The sequence below is a fragment of the Amphibalanus amphitrite genome, unplaced genomic scaffold (assembly GCF_019059575.1).
Source record: "Amphibalanus amphitrite isolate SeventyFive unplaced genomic scaffold, NRLGWU_Aamphi_draft 000093F_arrow, whole genome shotgun sequence".
NCBI classification, from domain to species: domain Eukaryota; kingdom Metazoa; phylum Arthropoda; class Thecostraca; order Balanomorpha; family Balanidae; genus Amphibalanus; species Amphibalanus amphitrite.
The window spans coordinates 251,572-263,677 of NW_024881589.1; the positions used below are offsets into that span (position 1 = coordinate 251,572).

Here is a 12,106-nt window from a genome sequence, read left to right on the forward strand (position 1 = left end):
TATTTCGTCCTATCGGTATGATTTGTTTGTATTTATTCACTACTATTCTGCAGTCAACTGTTGTGTATTTGGTGTGTACCGTTTTGCGTTTGCGGTTATCCATTTCTTAGCATAGTTTTAGAAAGTGGGCGTACAATTATGCTTGTTAACCGTTGTTAATTGTTATGTTAATCAATGACGAAAGCTTGTGATCCAGCTTTCACTCACAGAAGACTAAGATGATTGACAAGTCCTTCACATGAATATCGCAAATGGGCGGTTAATCTGGTGATTCCAAGAAGCCCTCCAAAACTGAAGGTAGGTGGAGCTCTTTTTTACCGTTCACCTTACGCAATGTCGAGATGAAAAAAAAATCATTTAGAGGCCAGGGTTACCAACAGAAAAATGGCCGCCTGCTGGAACTTTTTGGTGAGAGACCGCTTCACATACGGAGCATAAACGTGACGTGCACTTAAATTGATAGGGCTTTATTGTTAAAGCTCTGTATGTGAAGCAGTCTTAAAACAAAAATTCTGGCAGGTAGCTATTTTTCCGTTGGTAAAACTGGCCTCGGTTTACGGATATGCCCAAACTTTCAGCCTATAATGCTACCAGACAACACGTTCCCTCAGTGGCCGAGTGGATTAAAGTGCCAGAATTCGCCGCTTAGCTGGAAGTGAGAGCCTGGTTCAAGCCCCGGTGCAGGCGTCCACATTTAGCTCTCATGTGTAATGGCTTGCGTGTTTGTGGCAGGGGCCGCACAGAAGCCAGGTAACGTGAGGACATGCTGGGCACACTAAGGCTCCGATGTGCCAGCTGTATTAACCTGTCAATGTCTTTGCTTACTTAACTATTGTATGTGTCTGTACCTAAACCATGTTTGAACTGAATGAAAAATCCCTTGGCCATAAAGGTCACTTGGCCCAGGGATCACACTCTCATTGATCTTTTTATGGGAGATAGGCTGGATTCTTAGAAGTTGTAAATGTCAAATATCATGCTACTGCATTCTGATCTTGATCGTGATCCTGAGTAGGTGTCTATTGCAATTTGTCCCTTGAGGTCTCAATTTGATCCATGGACTGAGTTGCTACTTTCTACCTCAGATATTTGCTAAAGAGCTCCAAAGTCAAGTTTTTGATAATATATGTTCCATGCATTCTGTTCATGAAGCTTATGGCCCTCAGTGTCCCAAGTTTGAACCTCTGGTTTGCTTCATGTTGTCCCATGTAAGGAGTGCTACAGAGTACAGGTGATGATAACAGAGCTAAGCATCTGTGGAGCAACTGATACTCTGTTACCTAAATGTCCACCTGATAAACTGTGAAATATCATGCTGCAGCTCTGGTAGTATCAAGGCTATATAAACCAGGTAGAACGCTCCGGGAAAAAAGTTGGAAACAATAAATTAGTTGCGGCATTCCCTGATGACGCGAATGTGGGTCAGCGGCCGGCGGCCGGCGGCCGCTAACACTGTATGAGGATGAATGCACGGAACTTTTGCATGTTGGAGATTGCGCTAGGCAGTTAAATGTTAATGTTAGGATATGTTTCGAAAGTAAATTGAACGACGCTTCGAACGCCGTCAATGAATTTGCGATACGACGACTATTTGTTTAGTTAGAGCCGGCGAACTTTTACCTTCCGACCGCGCGGGGAGGCGATATGGTGCCGATGGTGCCACACTGACGGTTTTTACGACAGCTCAAAATTCTTTTGAGCTAAAGAGCTGAAATTTGACATGTCCAATCTTTTGATCAAGCTGGATCTTCTGGTACAAGTCGCATATTTAAGGTACGTAAGGTTGTTGAGCTAAGTTGTCGCTCGTGAGCCTCTACATAGTCCAAAAACAACGCAATTTCTAAGCACTCAGTGCCAAGAAATCCTTCACAGAAAGATGATACTTGGCGGTAAGAATGGCTGTCGGTTTCTTAGCGTTCGTATGTATCGTGTTTTCACAAGAGTTTAGTAAGGTCAGGTCCCTCACGTCACCTCCCCTCATAACTCAATAGGACTAGGTGTACTATCATAGAAGCGTTTAGCGTTTATCAATCGCCGGAAATCTTAGCCAATCCCACTGGACACTGGATCCATACCCACATGGGGCCCTCCTGACTGGCCACTCCCTCTGAAATCCACAATAACATTGGGCTGCGGCCATGGTTATGTATTAATGCTTTTCACTAACAGAAATACAACAACTTCAACCAGCACAATGCACGCCGCCACAACAGTCCGACCAACGTCCCTGATATCGACTAGCACTCGGCCGGATGCACATATGCGGAGCCAATTAGTCCGAATGTGACCTGCAGCTTACAATTGCTGTGTCGCATGGCGCGTGGCACAGGACGATTCCTAGCACCTGTCGGCTGGAGTGGAGAAACAGCACGTTGCGACACACCGCGCCGGCGACAGAGCTCAGCAGGGCTGGTTGGAGGCTGGAGACGGAGGTAAGGGCGGACACAGGCACAGACATTGCAGGACAAATAACAGGATGTCAGTTAGGGATATTGTTGGCGCCGTTGTCGCCTGGCGATGCTAACTTTTAGTTGTCTGGGCGTTTGACAGATGGCGGTGTGGTTTTCGGTTGCCCATTTGTTATCGATTTATTGATATGTTTATTTTATGGTTTGGTGCCTTGTTTCTTTTGGTTTATTTTAGGTATCGGTTTGTAATTTAGTTTTGTATTGTGTTTCGCGGTCATAAGTTATTTGGGTTTTGTTCGATGTACCGTTTTGTTGGTACTGACCGGTGACCTCTACGGTCACGTGACCCGCCACGTCACCCTGCTGGGTCAGCGGAGGGGCGGCCGGCGGGGCAGCGCCCATTCTTGGTTGGCCTGTCGCGGCGGCGTTAGCGTGCCGCGCATCGGTTTGGTTTGGGGTCGTGTTTGGCTTGGTTCAGCCGTTCGACGTGAGAGCACAAGGGCGCACCGTGTAGGTGAGTGAGCGATTTTGACCTCGGAAATTAGTTCATGTTGGTGAGATTGTTTGCCGATTTTGTTTTCTTTGCTTTGTTGTGTCTGCGTATTCGTTTGGTTGGTGTGCATTTGGTCATATGTTAAGTTTCCTTTGTTTCGATTCCAGAAACCGCTACGCTTTGTTCCGTTCTGTTTGCTGCTCTACGAGCAATATATGGTCAGCACAGGCGGAGAGCGCGTTTCACTACCGGTCGGCGCGAGATCCGGGGCACTGAGGTCGTCGGCGGCTACAGTTTCTACACGCGCCAGTTTCTGCGCGAGCCATCTGCGCTCGCTGGCTGGTCTTCGGCTGCTCGGCGCCAGCTTCTGTGCGCGCCGACTGGATCTTCGGGAGCGCGCAGTTTCTGCGCGCCGGCTGGATCTTTGGACGCGCGCAGTTTCTGCGCGCGCTGGCTGCGCTATCGGCGCTGTCCTACGGACGCGCGCAGCTTCTACCAGCTTCTACGGTCTGCAGTGGCTACAGTGTTTCGCCCTGCAGCAGAGCTCGACACGTGCCGACTGCCGGGCCTCTGCGCGTGTTTCAACGTGCTGAGTTTCTGCGTGAGCTAACGTGCGCAGAGTCAGAGTCGGTAAGTGATCTGGGTCTGGTTTGGTATGACCGTGGGTTTGGTTTGGTTTGACTCACCTCTGTGAGTTTGGACCTGTGAGTACCTACTGCTCGCGGGTAGTTTGGCCTTGAACCGGGGGCAGTTTGGCCTTGAACTTTGGACTTGGACTCGCGCCAACTCGCTCTTCCTGGGTTGGCTGTGTGCCAGGATTGGACTCAGTCTGGCTCAGTCACAGTGGTATCAGTGAACTTTGGCTCAAGTAAGGAATTTGAGTGCTCTTCAGGGGGAACATCAGTGGGGCTGTTGGGGTTAGCTTTAAGGTGTTACTGTGTCACGCATTTGTGTGTTTAGTGTGTGTTGTTGTTGTTAGTCTGTGTGATGCATTATTAGGGTAAGGTAGCTAAATGGCATCAAGGGAGGAGCTCTCCAAGCTCAAGTCTTCAGAGTTAGTGGAGGAGCTCAGCTCTAGGGGGCTTTCGACTTTGGGTAAAAAGGCGGAGCTTGTTGATAGGCTGTGGAATGTTGTCAAGCCTGTTGATGATGAGCATGATAGTGTAGACAGGGACATGTCTCAGTTAAAGGGAGATGTAAATCAGGAACAGGTCAGGATGGCAGCAGGTCAGTTGGATAGCAATACTTTGTCTCAAAATCTGTCAGGTTCTGGCTCGGAAGCGTCTCAGTTGCTCATTGCAAAGTTGAGGAATTTGAAAGAGATGGAACAACTTGAGGAACAGGAACTTAGGATTAAGATGAGACGTCAGCAGTTAGATATAGAGTTAAAGCTGGCTGAGTTGCCCAGTGGAGAGGTAAGTGAGGAAGTGATTGACTCATTGAGGATCCAGACAGACAACCAGGTGAGATCTCCCCGTTCTGATGAGACATCCGTGCTGAACTCACAGATGCAGAGGATGTTGTTGCCTCCTACTGAGATTGAGAAATTTGATGGTAACGTCATGAAGTACAAACTGTTCATCAGGTCATTTGAGGCTAGAATTGTGTCACGCACGACTGACGATGACGAGCTCTTGCACTACCTTGAGCAGCTGACTGTGGGAAAACCGAGACAGATTGTTAGGAGCTGTATGTATCTGAGTGAGGGTGGTTATGCAGAGGCCCGAAAGCTGTTAGATCAGAGGTATGGCAGCTCACACAGGGTGGTCGATGCATACGTGCAAAGACTGAACGACTGGGGCAGGATCCCTCCAGGTGACGTAGAGGAGTTAGATAGGTTGACCCTGTACCTGACTGAAATCAAACACGCAATGACTGACTTGGACGTTGCAGGTGAGCTTGAACACCCGAGAACCTTGAGAGAGGTGGTTGACAAACTGCCTGGCTACTTGAAGGATAGGTGGATGAGGTTAAGTGATGATATCATGGAAGGTGAAGGGAGGATGGTGAGGTTCAGGGACTTGGTTGATTTTTTGGCCAAGGAAGTGCGCGTTAAGAGAAACCCAGTTTTTGGTAGGTCCTCGGAGAGCAAACAGGCTGCACAGAGGTCAAAGCCACAGGTCTCTGGTCGCATGCAGGCGCAGTGCAGTGCGACTGCAGTAAGCTCAGGATCAGGTGAGAACAGATGCAGGTTCTGTCGAGGTAATCACTTCCTTGATGACTGTCAGGAGCTGAAATGGAGACCGATGGATGAGAGGAAGCAGTTCATTCAGACTCAGAGGTTGTGTTTTGGTTGCTTGCATGAAGGTCACACTGCCAGGTTCTGCAGGAAGCGTAGGAAGTGCAGCATCTGTGGTGGTCTGCATGCTACTCTCCTCCACAGGCAGGGTGAGCAGCCACCTAAGGCTGAGCAGGTGAGACCCAGTGCTGCTCCCAGCAGCTCAGTTCAGGTTAGCAGCGGTGGAGTCACTGCTGACTCTGGTCAGAGGACAGGTACTCTGATGCCTGTGGTTCCAGTGAGAGTTGTGTCACCCTCAGGGAAGACAGTGGAAACTCTTGCCTTTTGTGATAGTGGCAGCTCTGGAACTTTCATGAGTAAGAGTCTGGCTGATCAGCTTGAGATGTGCTCAAGGTCCACTACCATTTCCGTTGACACTGTGTGTGGATCTGGGAGTGAGATTTCCACATCTGTGATGGAGGATGTGAGAGTTGGTCCCGTGAAGGGCGAAGGTCTGTTCTCGCTCCCTCCAGTGTTCACTCTTGACCGCATTCCTGTGTCCACTGAGGATGTGTGTGACAGAGTTGAGTTGAGTGCTTGGCCGCACCTGTGTGGTGTGGAGCTGCCGGAGACTGATGTTGATCTGCGTGAGGTGGATCTACTGATTGGTGCAAACTGTCCACAGCTGTTGGTGCCGGATGAGGTGAGGAAGCCTGAGGGCGACGGGCCGTGCGCTCTGCGCACCCGCCTCGGGTGGTACGTGATTGGACCCTCCCATCGGTCGGCTCGTGATCCTGTGGGTCAGCACTCTGTGAACCGGATCGGCGTTTCGCGTTACGACATTCCTGGTAAGGTCTCTGAGGCTGATCTGTTCGTTCAGCTGTACGATCAGGATTTCAAGGACGCAGCTGATGAGACTGAGAGTTTGTCCGTGGAGGACAAGGAGTGGGTGAGCATGGTCAAATCTAAGCTGAGGAAGGATGAGATGGGCCATTTTGAGATAGGTCTCCCACTCCGTGATGTCAGTGACTTGCCGGATAGCTACTTCACAGCTAAAAGGCGCTTGGAGCCTCTCAGGCGACGCTTGTCTGGCAACCCCGATCTTCGTGATGAGTATGTTTCTGTTGTTCAGCGACTGTTTGATGAGGGCTACGCTGAGGTGGTCCCCGATGCTGAGGTTGAGACTGGGGAAAGGGTTTGGTATTTGCCGCACCACGGTGTTAGGCATCCAGAGAAGAAGAAACTAAGGGTGGTTTTTGATTGTTCTGCAAAAACTGACGGCCTGTGTCTGAACGATCTGCTGATCAAGGGACCCAACCTCACCAACTCACTTGTTGGGGTGCTGCTTCGATTCCGCCTGAATCCTGTGGCGTTCACGTGTGACGTGGAGTCGATGTTCCACAGGGTTCGGCTGCCTGCTGCTGATGCGAACATGCTGCGTTTCCTGTGGTTCAGGAACGGCGATGTTGGCGGTGACGTGGTGGTCTGCCGCATGAAATCGCACATCTTTGGCGCGGTGTCTTCTCCCAGCGTCGCAGGGTTTGCACTGAGGCAGTGCGCTGAAGAAGGTAAGGCCGAGCATCCAGAGGCTGCTAGGATTGTTGATCAGAATGTCTATGTAGACGATGCACTGGTATCGGCTTCATCAGTGGATGAGGCTGTTCGTTTGGCCAGCGATTTGAGACAGTTATGTCAGACAGGCGCATTTAACATGCGCAAGTTCACGAGTAACAGCACAGAGTTCCTTCGGAGCATTCCGCGTGAGGACAGGGGCAACAACGCGAAGGATCTTGACCTCCAGGTAGAGTCGTTGAAGCCAGAGCGTGCTCTAGGCATGCTTTGGTCAGTGGAGGATGATACGTTCCGGTTCCGCTTTGTTGACGGGCGCAGACCAGTGACGAGACGAGGCATCTTGTCCACAGTGAGTGCTTGTTCGACTCGCTGGGCATCGTCTCGCCAGTCACCTTGCACGGCAAGGTCTCTGTCTAGAAGCTGTGCCTGATGTCCTGTGGCAGGGACGACGCCATTCCGGCGCCATTCCGGGTTTGGTGAGCTCTGTTCGGATTTTGGTGAGCTCTACTCTGGGTTTTGGTGAGCTCGGCTGTTGGTTTGGTGAGCTCTACTCAGGGACTTGGTGAGCTCTGCTCAGGGTTTTGGTTTGGTGAGCCCTGCTCAGGGATTTGGTGAGCTCTGTTTTGGTTTGGTGAGCTCGACTTGGAGACTTGGTGAGCTAGGCTCTGGGGTGAAGGCATACCAGGTAGGTTTGCTGACGAGCAGTTCTCCACCCAGCAGTGGAGAAGGGTCCAGTACCTCGCTGACCAGTTTGGCTCAGATGGAGGCGCGAGTACTTGCCGACCTTACAGCGGCGCCAGAGGTGGGTATTTAAGTCTAGGAACGTAGAGCAAGGAGACGTTGTGTTACTGATAGATGAGGATGTGCCGAGAGGTCATTGGCGCATGGGCAAGGTGACGCAGACGTTTCCGAGCAAGGACGGTTTGGTGAGAAAGGTGTCCCTGAGAACTGGTGGCACGGTTTTGACGCGGCCGGTGCATAAGCTGATAGTCCTGCTGCCGACTGCTGACCGGAGCCTGAGCTAGGCTGCGATCGTCTGGAGCCGACTGCGGCTCAGACCTGAGTTACTGAGTGTTGTCGCGGCGCGGTGATAGTTAAGTGTTTTATTCGGTGTTTAGTGTTAAGTGATGAGTGTTAGGTGTCCTCAACCCTGTCGGTTGAGCGGGGGCAGTGTTGGCGCCGTTGTCGCCTGGCGATGCTAACTTTTAGTTGTCTGGGCGTTTGACAGATGGCGGTGTGGTTTTCGGTTGCCCATTTGTTATCGATTTATTGATATGTTTATTTTATGGTTTGGTGCCTTGTTTCTTTTGGTTTATTTTAGGTATCGGTTTGTAATTTAGTTTTGTATTGTGTTTCGCGGTCATAAGTTATTTGGGTTTTGTTCGATGTACCGTTTTGTTGGTACTGACCGGTGACCTCTACGGTCACGTGACCCGCCACGTCACCCTGCTGGGTCAGCGGAGGGGCGGCCGGCGGGGCAGCGCCCATTCTTGGTTGGCCTGTCGCGGCGGCGTTAGCGTGCCGCGCATCGGTTTGGTTTGGGGTCGTGTTTGGCTTGGTTCAGCCGTTCGACGTGAGAGCACAAGGGCGCACCGTGTAGGTGAGTGAGCGATTTTGACCTCGGAAATTAGTTCATGTTGGTGAGATTGTTTGCCGATTTTGTTTTCTTTGCTTTGTTGTGTCTGCGTATTCGTTTGGTTGGTGTGCATTTGGTCATATGTTAAGTTTCCTTTGTTTCGATTCCAGAAACCGCTACGCTTTGTTCCGTTCTGTTTGCTGCTCTACGAGCAATATATGGTCAGCACAGGCGGAGAGCGCGTTTCACTACCGGTCGGCGCGAGATCCGGGGCACTGAGGTCGTCGGCGGCTACAGATATAATTCAAGACGAATGATTCAAGACGGACTGAAATAATGCACATTTTGCTCACTTGGATACCAACTTCAAACTTGACGTTTATAGCACCACGGAAACAATGGCCACACAGGAAAGAATCAAAAGATGAGGTGTTTTTAACTCAAAGTAAATAGAGGTTGCATATGATGGAACAGCCCGAAGTGCAGACAAGCACATATTTTTGGTAATAGCTATCAGCTGTCCTACTCCTCTTCTCCCTTCATCAACTACTGGACACATCTGAGGAAGCACCAATGTCCATAACAAAAGCTTGCAAAGTAGTTTTATGAAGCCAAGGGAAATACCTATGCCTACATCATGCATGTAAACTCAAAATTACACATGCATGACAAAGAAAGCTTATGTAAAGAGAAGAGTTGGCAAAAGCATTTCATAGTTAAAATTATTCAAAACTGCACACAGGGCAAACATAAAAAGCAGCAAGTGTGCTGTTCTGTTATGCTAAGAAATAGTCCAAAACAAAATACATCTTTTCATGTTTGAACTGGTTGTTCTTCTATGCCACTTCATCCATATCTTGATTACAGATGGGCTGTTGCTGCAGGCTGATGAAGTGACACTTGATTGCCTTTGTGCGAGTTTCAGTTGCAGCCTCCTGGGTACTGCACTGGAAAGCAGATTGAATTGAATGCCTCTGAAAGATAGGAATACAGGCAAAGTTAGCTGTAGTAGTGTCAATGATAATAGACATGACATTTTTGTCCTTTGACATACATTTTGACATACATGAAGTACAAAAAGGTACAAAATAAATTGGTTGGTTTGTTTCAAGACACGCGCACTGCACAAAGCCGCACAGACATTACACAGGGATATGAAATTGGTACACATAAAACTTGATGATTAACCCTCGCCCGCACATGCCATTTTCCCATCCTAGAACGCACATGGGGGGGGGGTGGTTGCCACCCCCCCCCCCGCGCCATTTCGTTCCTGTTGGAGATAGAGCTTAGCAGTAAAGACCAAAAAGATTCTTTGGGAAGAGACGAATCCAATGATACCCAGTTTTACCTTCTCAGGTCAGTCATTGACCTTCCAGGTCAGGTCAAACTAAAAAATGTTGCTGTTTTGGGTCACCGTTGGATATCAAGTGTGCTGCTTATCAAATACCGATGACGATGCTGTTTTCTGGTGCCAAGCCAGCTAGAACCTCTTTGTCACACTACCCGACCAGAATTTTGCTGCTGAGGTCATTTCAGGTCAAGTTAGGTCAAGGTCAATTATGTTGTGAGAGGCGAGCTCCAGCCTTCCAGGCTTGAGAGCCTGCCTCCGCCTATGGCGGCCGCCGTCACGTGACCTGCGCCTCGGAGGTCGCGGGGCGCCGCCCGCTGGCGGCCAGTCTTTGCTCGGTGAGTGACGCGCGAGGATCTCACACTGGTGGCAGCGTAGTGAACGGTGCATCGCCGGTGATTGGACGTGCGTACTCGGTGAACAGACGCACTGTGTGGAGTGTGGACATTGATTATGGCGGAACGAGGCTCGGACAAGCTGGTGTGGGGGGAAGGAGAGACGATACAGGATTATTTGCGGCGCGTGGATGCCTATGCGCTGTTGGGGGATGAAAAGAAGACCAACGGGAAGACTCTTCTGGGACTCGGTCATCGCATCAGCGTCATCGACTCGCTCAGCGATACGGACAAGAGCTCTGTGACGAATCTGAAGGCGGCCCTGCTGAGAGAGTTCGGCGACACAACCCAACAGAGCCAGCGGCAGTTCCTGACCAGACGGAAGCGGGACGGTGAGACGTACGGCATGTTTCTCTCAGCGCTTCGAGTACTGTTTCAATCTGCCTATGCATCGAGCCCAGGTCAGTCCAACACCGATGAGAATTCGGCAGTGGGGATGGCTCTGATTAAGTCGACGTTCCTGTCGGGTATTGATAGCGGGGTGGCTGGGCAGCTCCGTCTACAGTTCCCAGACGCTAATATCCAAGATTTGCCAACCCATGAGAGGGCAATTGAGGAGGCTATGGGGCTGCGGAATGGAAAAGCGGACGTTTGTCAGGTTGCCGAGCAGTCTGGGAAGCCGGACCAGATTGCTGCGCTTCGCTCAGAGGTGCAAACCCTGACAGAGGCTGTCAACGCCATGCGCTTCGTCGATGCTGGTCGGGGCCGCGCGGCTGTGCCGGTGCTCGGACGCGGCGGCGGCGCTGAGCCGGGTCGCGGTGGAGCGGCCCGGCGTGGGTCACGTGTCCCGCTCGGGGCGCCGCCGGCCGCCCCTGTCTGGACAGCGGCTGGGCGCAGTGGTGCGCACAGGGTCGGGACCTGGGAGGGCGGCCCCGGCGGAGCGGGGAGGGGATGTGACACTGACGCACGGGGAGTCACGTGCTGGACGTGTGGCGAGCCAGGTCACGTGCAAAGGTGGTGCACGCGCGCGCCTCTGGCAAGGGGCCGCGGACGGCCAGCGCCCCTGGTATGCTGGGCGTGTGGCGAATTCGGGCACACCCGCTACCAGTGCTCTACAACATATTTAAACTGAGAAGGGTCGCTGCCACGGAGCGAGCGGCGGCCTCTGGGACAATGGAAGCTCCCCTAAGGACGTCGAACACGCTACACGTACGGGGAAAAATTGGGAAGCTGGACTGCACGTGGATGGTGGACACGGGCGCGTCAGCCACTTGTGTGTCAGCCTCCCTGCCGGGGATTCAGGCGATGCACCACGAACCCGCTGATGTTAGACTCGTGGCCGCCAACGGCTCGCCGCTGGTGTGTCTGGGTGCGTTATGGACTGACGTAATGTTAGGACCAGGACTGATTCGGCACGGCATTAAGGTGTGGGTTGTCGAGGATTTGTCAGCTCCTGGTATTTTGGGAAATGATGTACTTCAGAAGTTCGGGCAGTTTTCAGTTGATTTTGAGGCTCGTGTGTTGGAGCTTGCAGGCCACCGGCTGCCGTTGGAGGCGCGCGCCAGTGGAGCGCCGGTGCACTCTGTGCAGGTGCGTCTGGGACACGACTGCCTTCTGGAGCCGCACTCTGAGCGGGTGGTGGAGGTCAGTGCCGTGGACTTCGGCGCGAATGAGCGGGACGTTGTCTTTGAACCAGACGCTGCAAGCAGCCTGCGTTTGGGAGTAACGCTACCGCCCACAGTAGTTCGGTCCGGTCCTATGAACAGAATGCCTCTGTTGGTATCAAACCGTGGTAATCAGTCAGTTCGCCTATACGGTAACATGACGCTGGGGGAAGTCACAGCTATCCAGGTGACCGAGGGTGAGCAGAGTCTGAGGGCCTGTCGACCCGGACCAGCGCAAGTTGACCTTAGCAGCGCGGAGATAAACGAACAAGAGAAGAGAAGTGTTGAGAAGCTGTTCAGCAGATATCGAGACACGTTTGCAAATAACGATGACGAACTGGGCAAGACACATCTCAGGGAATTCAGGATTGTGACAGGGGACTGTCCGCCTGTCGCTGTTCCAGCCCGGCGCACTCCATACCATTTGCGTGAAGAAGTTGCGATTCAGATACGGAAAATGGAACGGCAGGGTGTCATTCAGAAGTCCAA

The 12,106-nt window shown here is 51.6% G+C and overlaps 1 protein-coding gene across 1 annotated transcript in view; it reads left to right on the plus strand.

The window, feature by feature from the left end:
- Positions 1 to 51: 51 nt before the first annotated feature.
- LOC122380193 (formin-like protein 20) overlaps positions 52 to 12,106 on the plus strand; it is a 40,999-nt gene continuing 28,944 nt past the window's right edge. The window contains exon 1 of the mRNA XM_043363149.1: positions 52 to 297. The gene's annotated coding sequence lies outside the window, so the exon portion shown is untranslated. The remainder of the gene's footprint in view (positions 298 to 12,106) is intronic.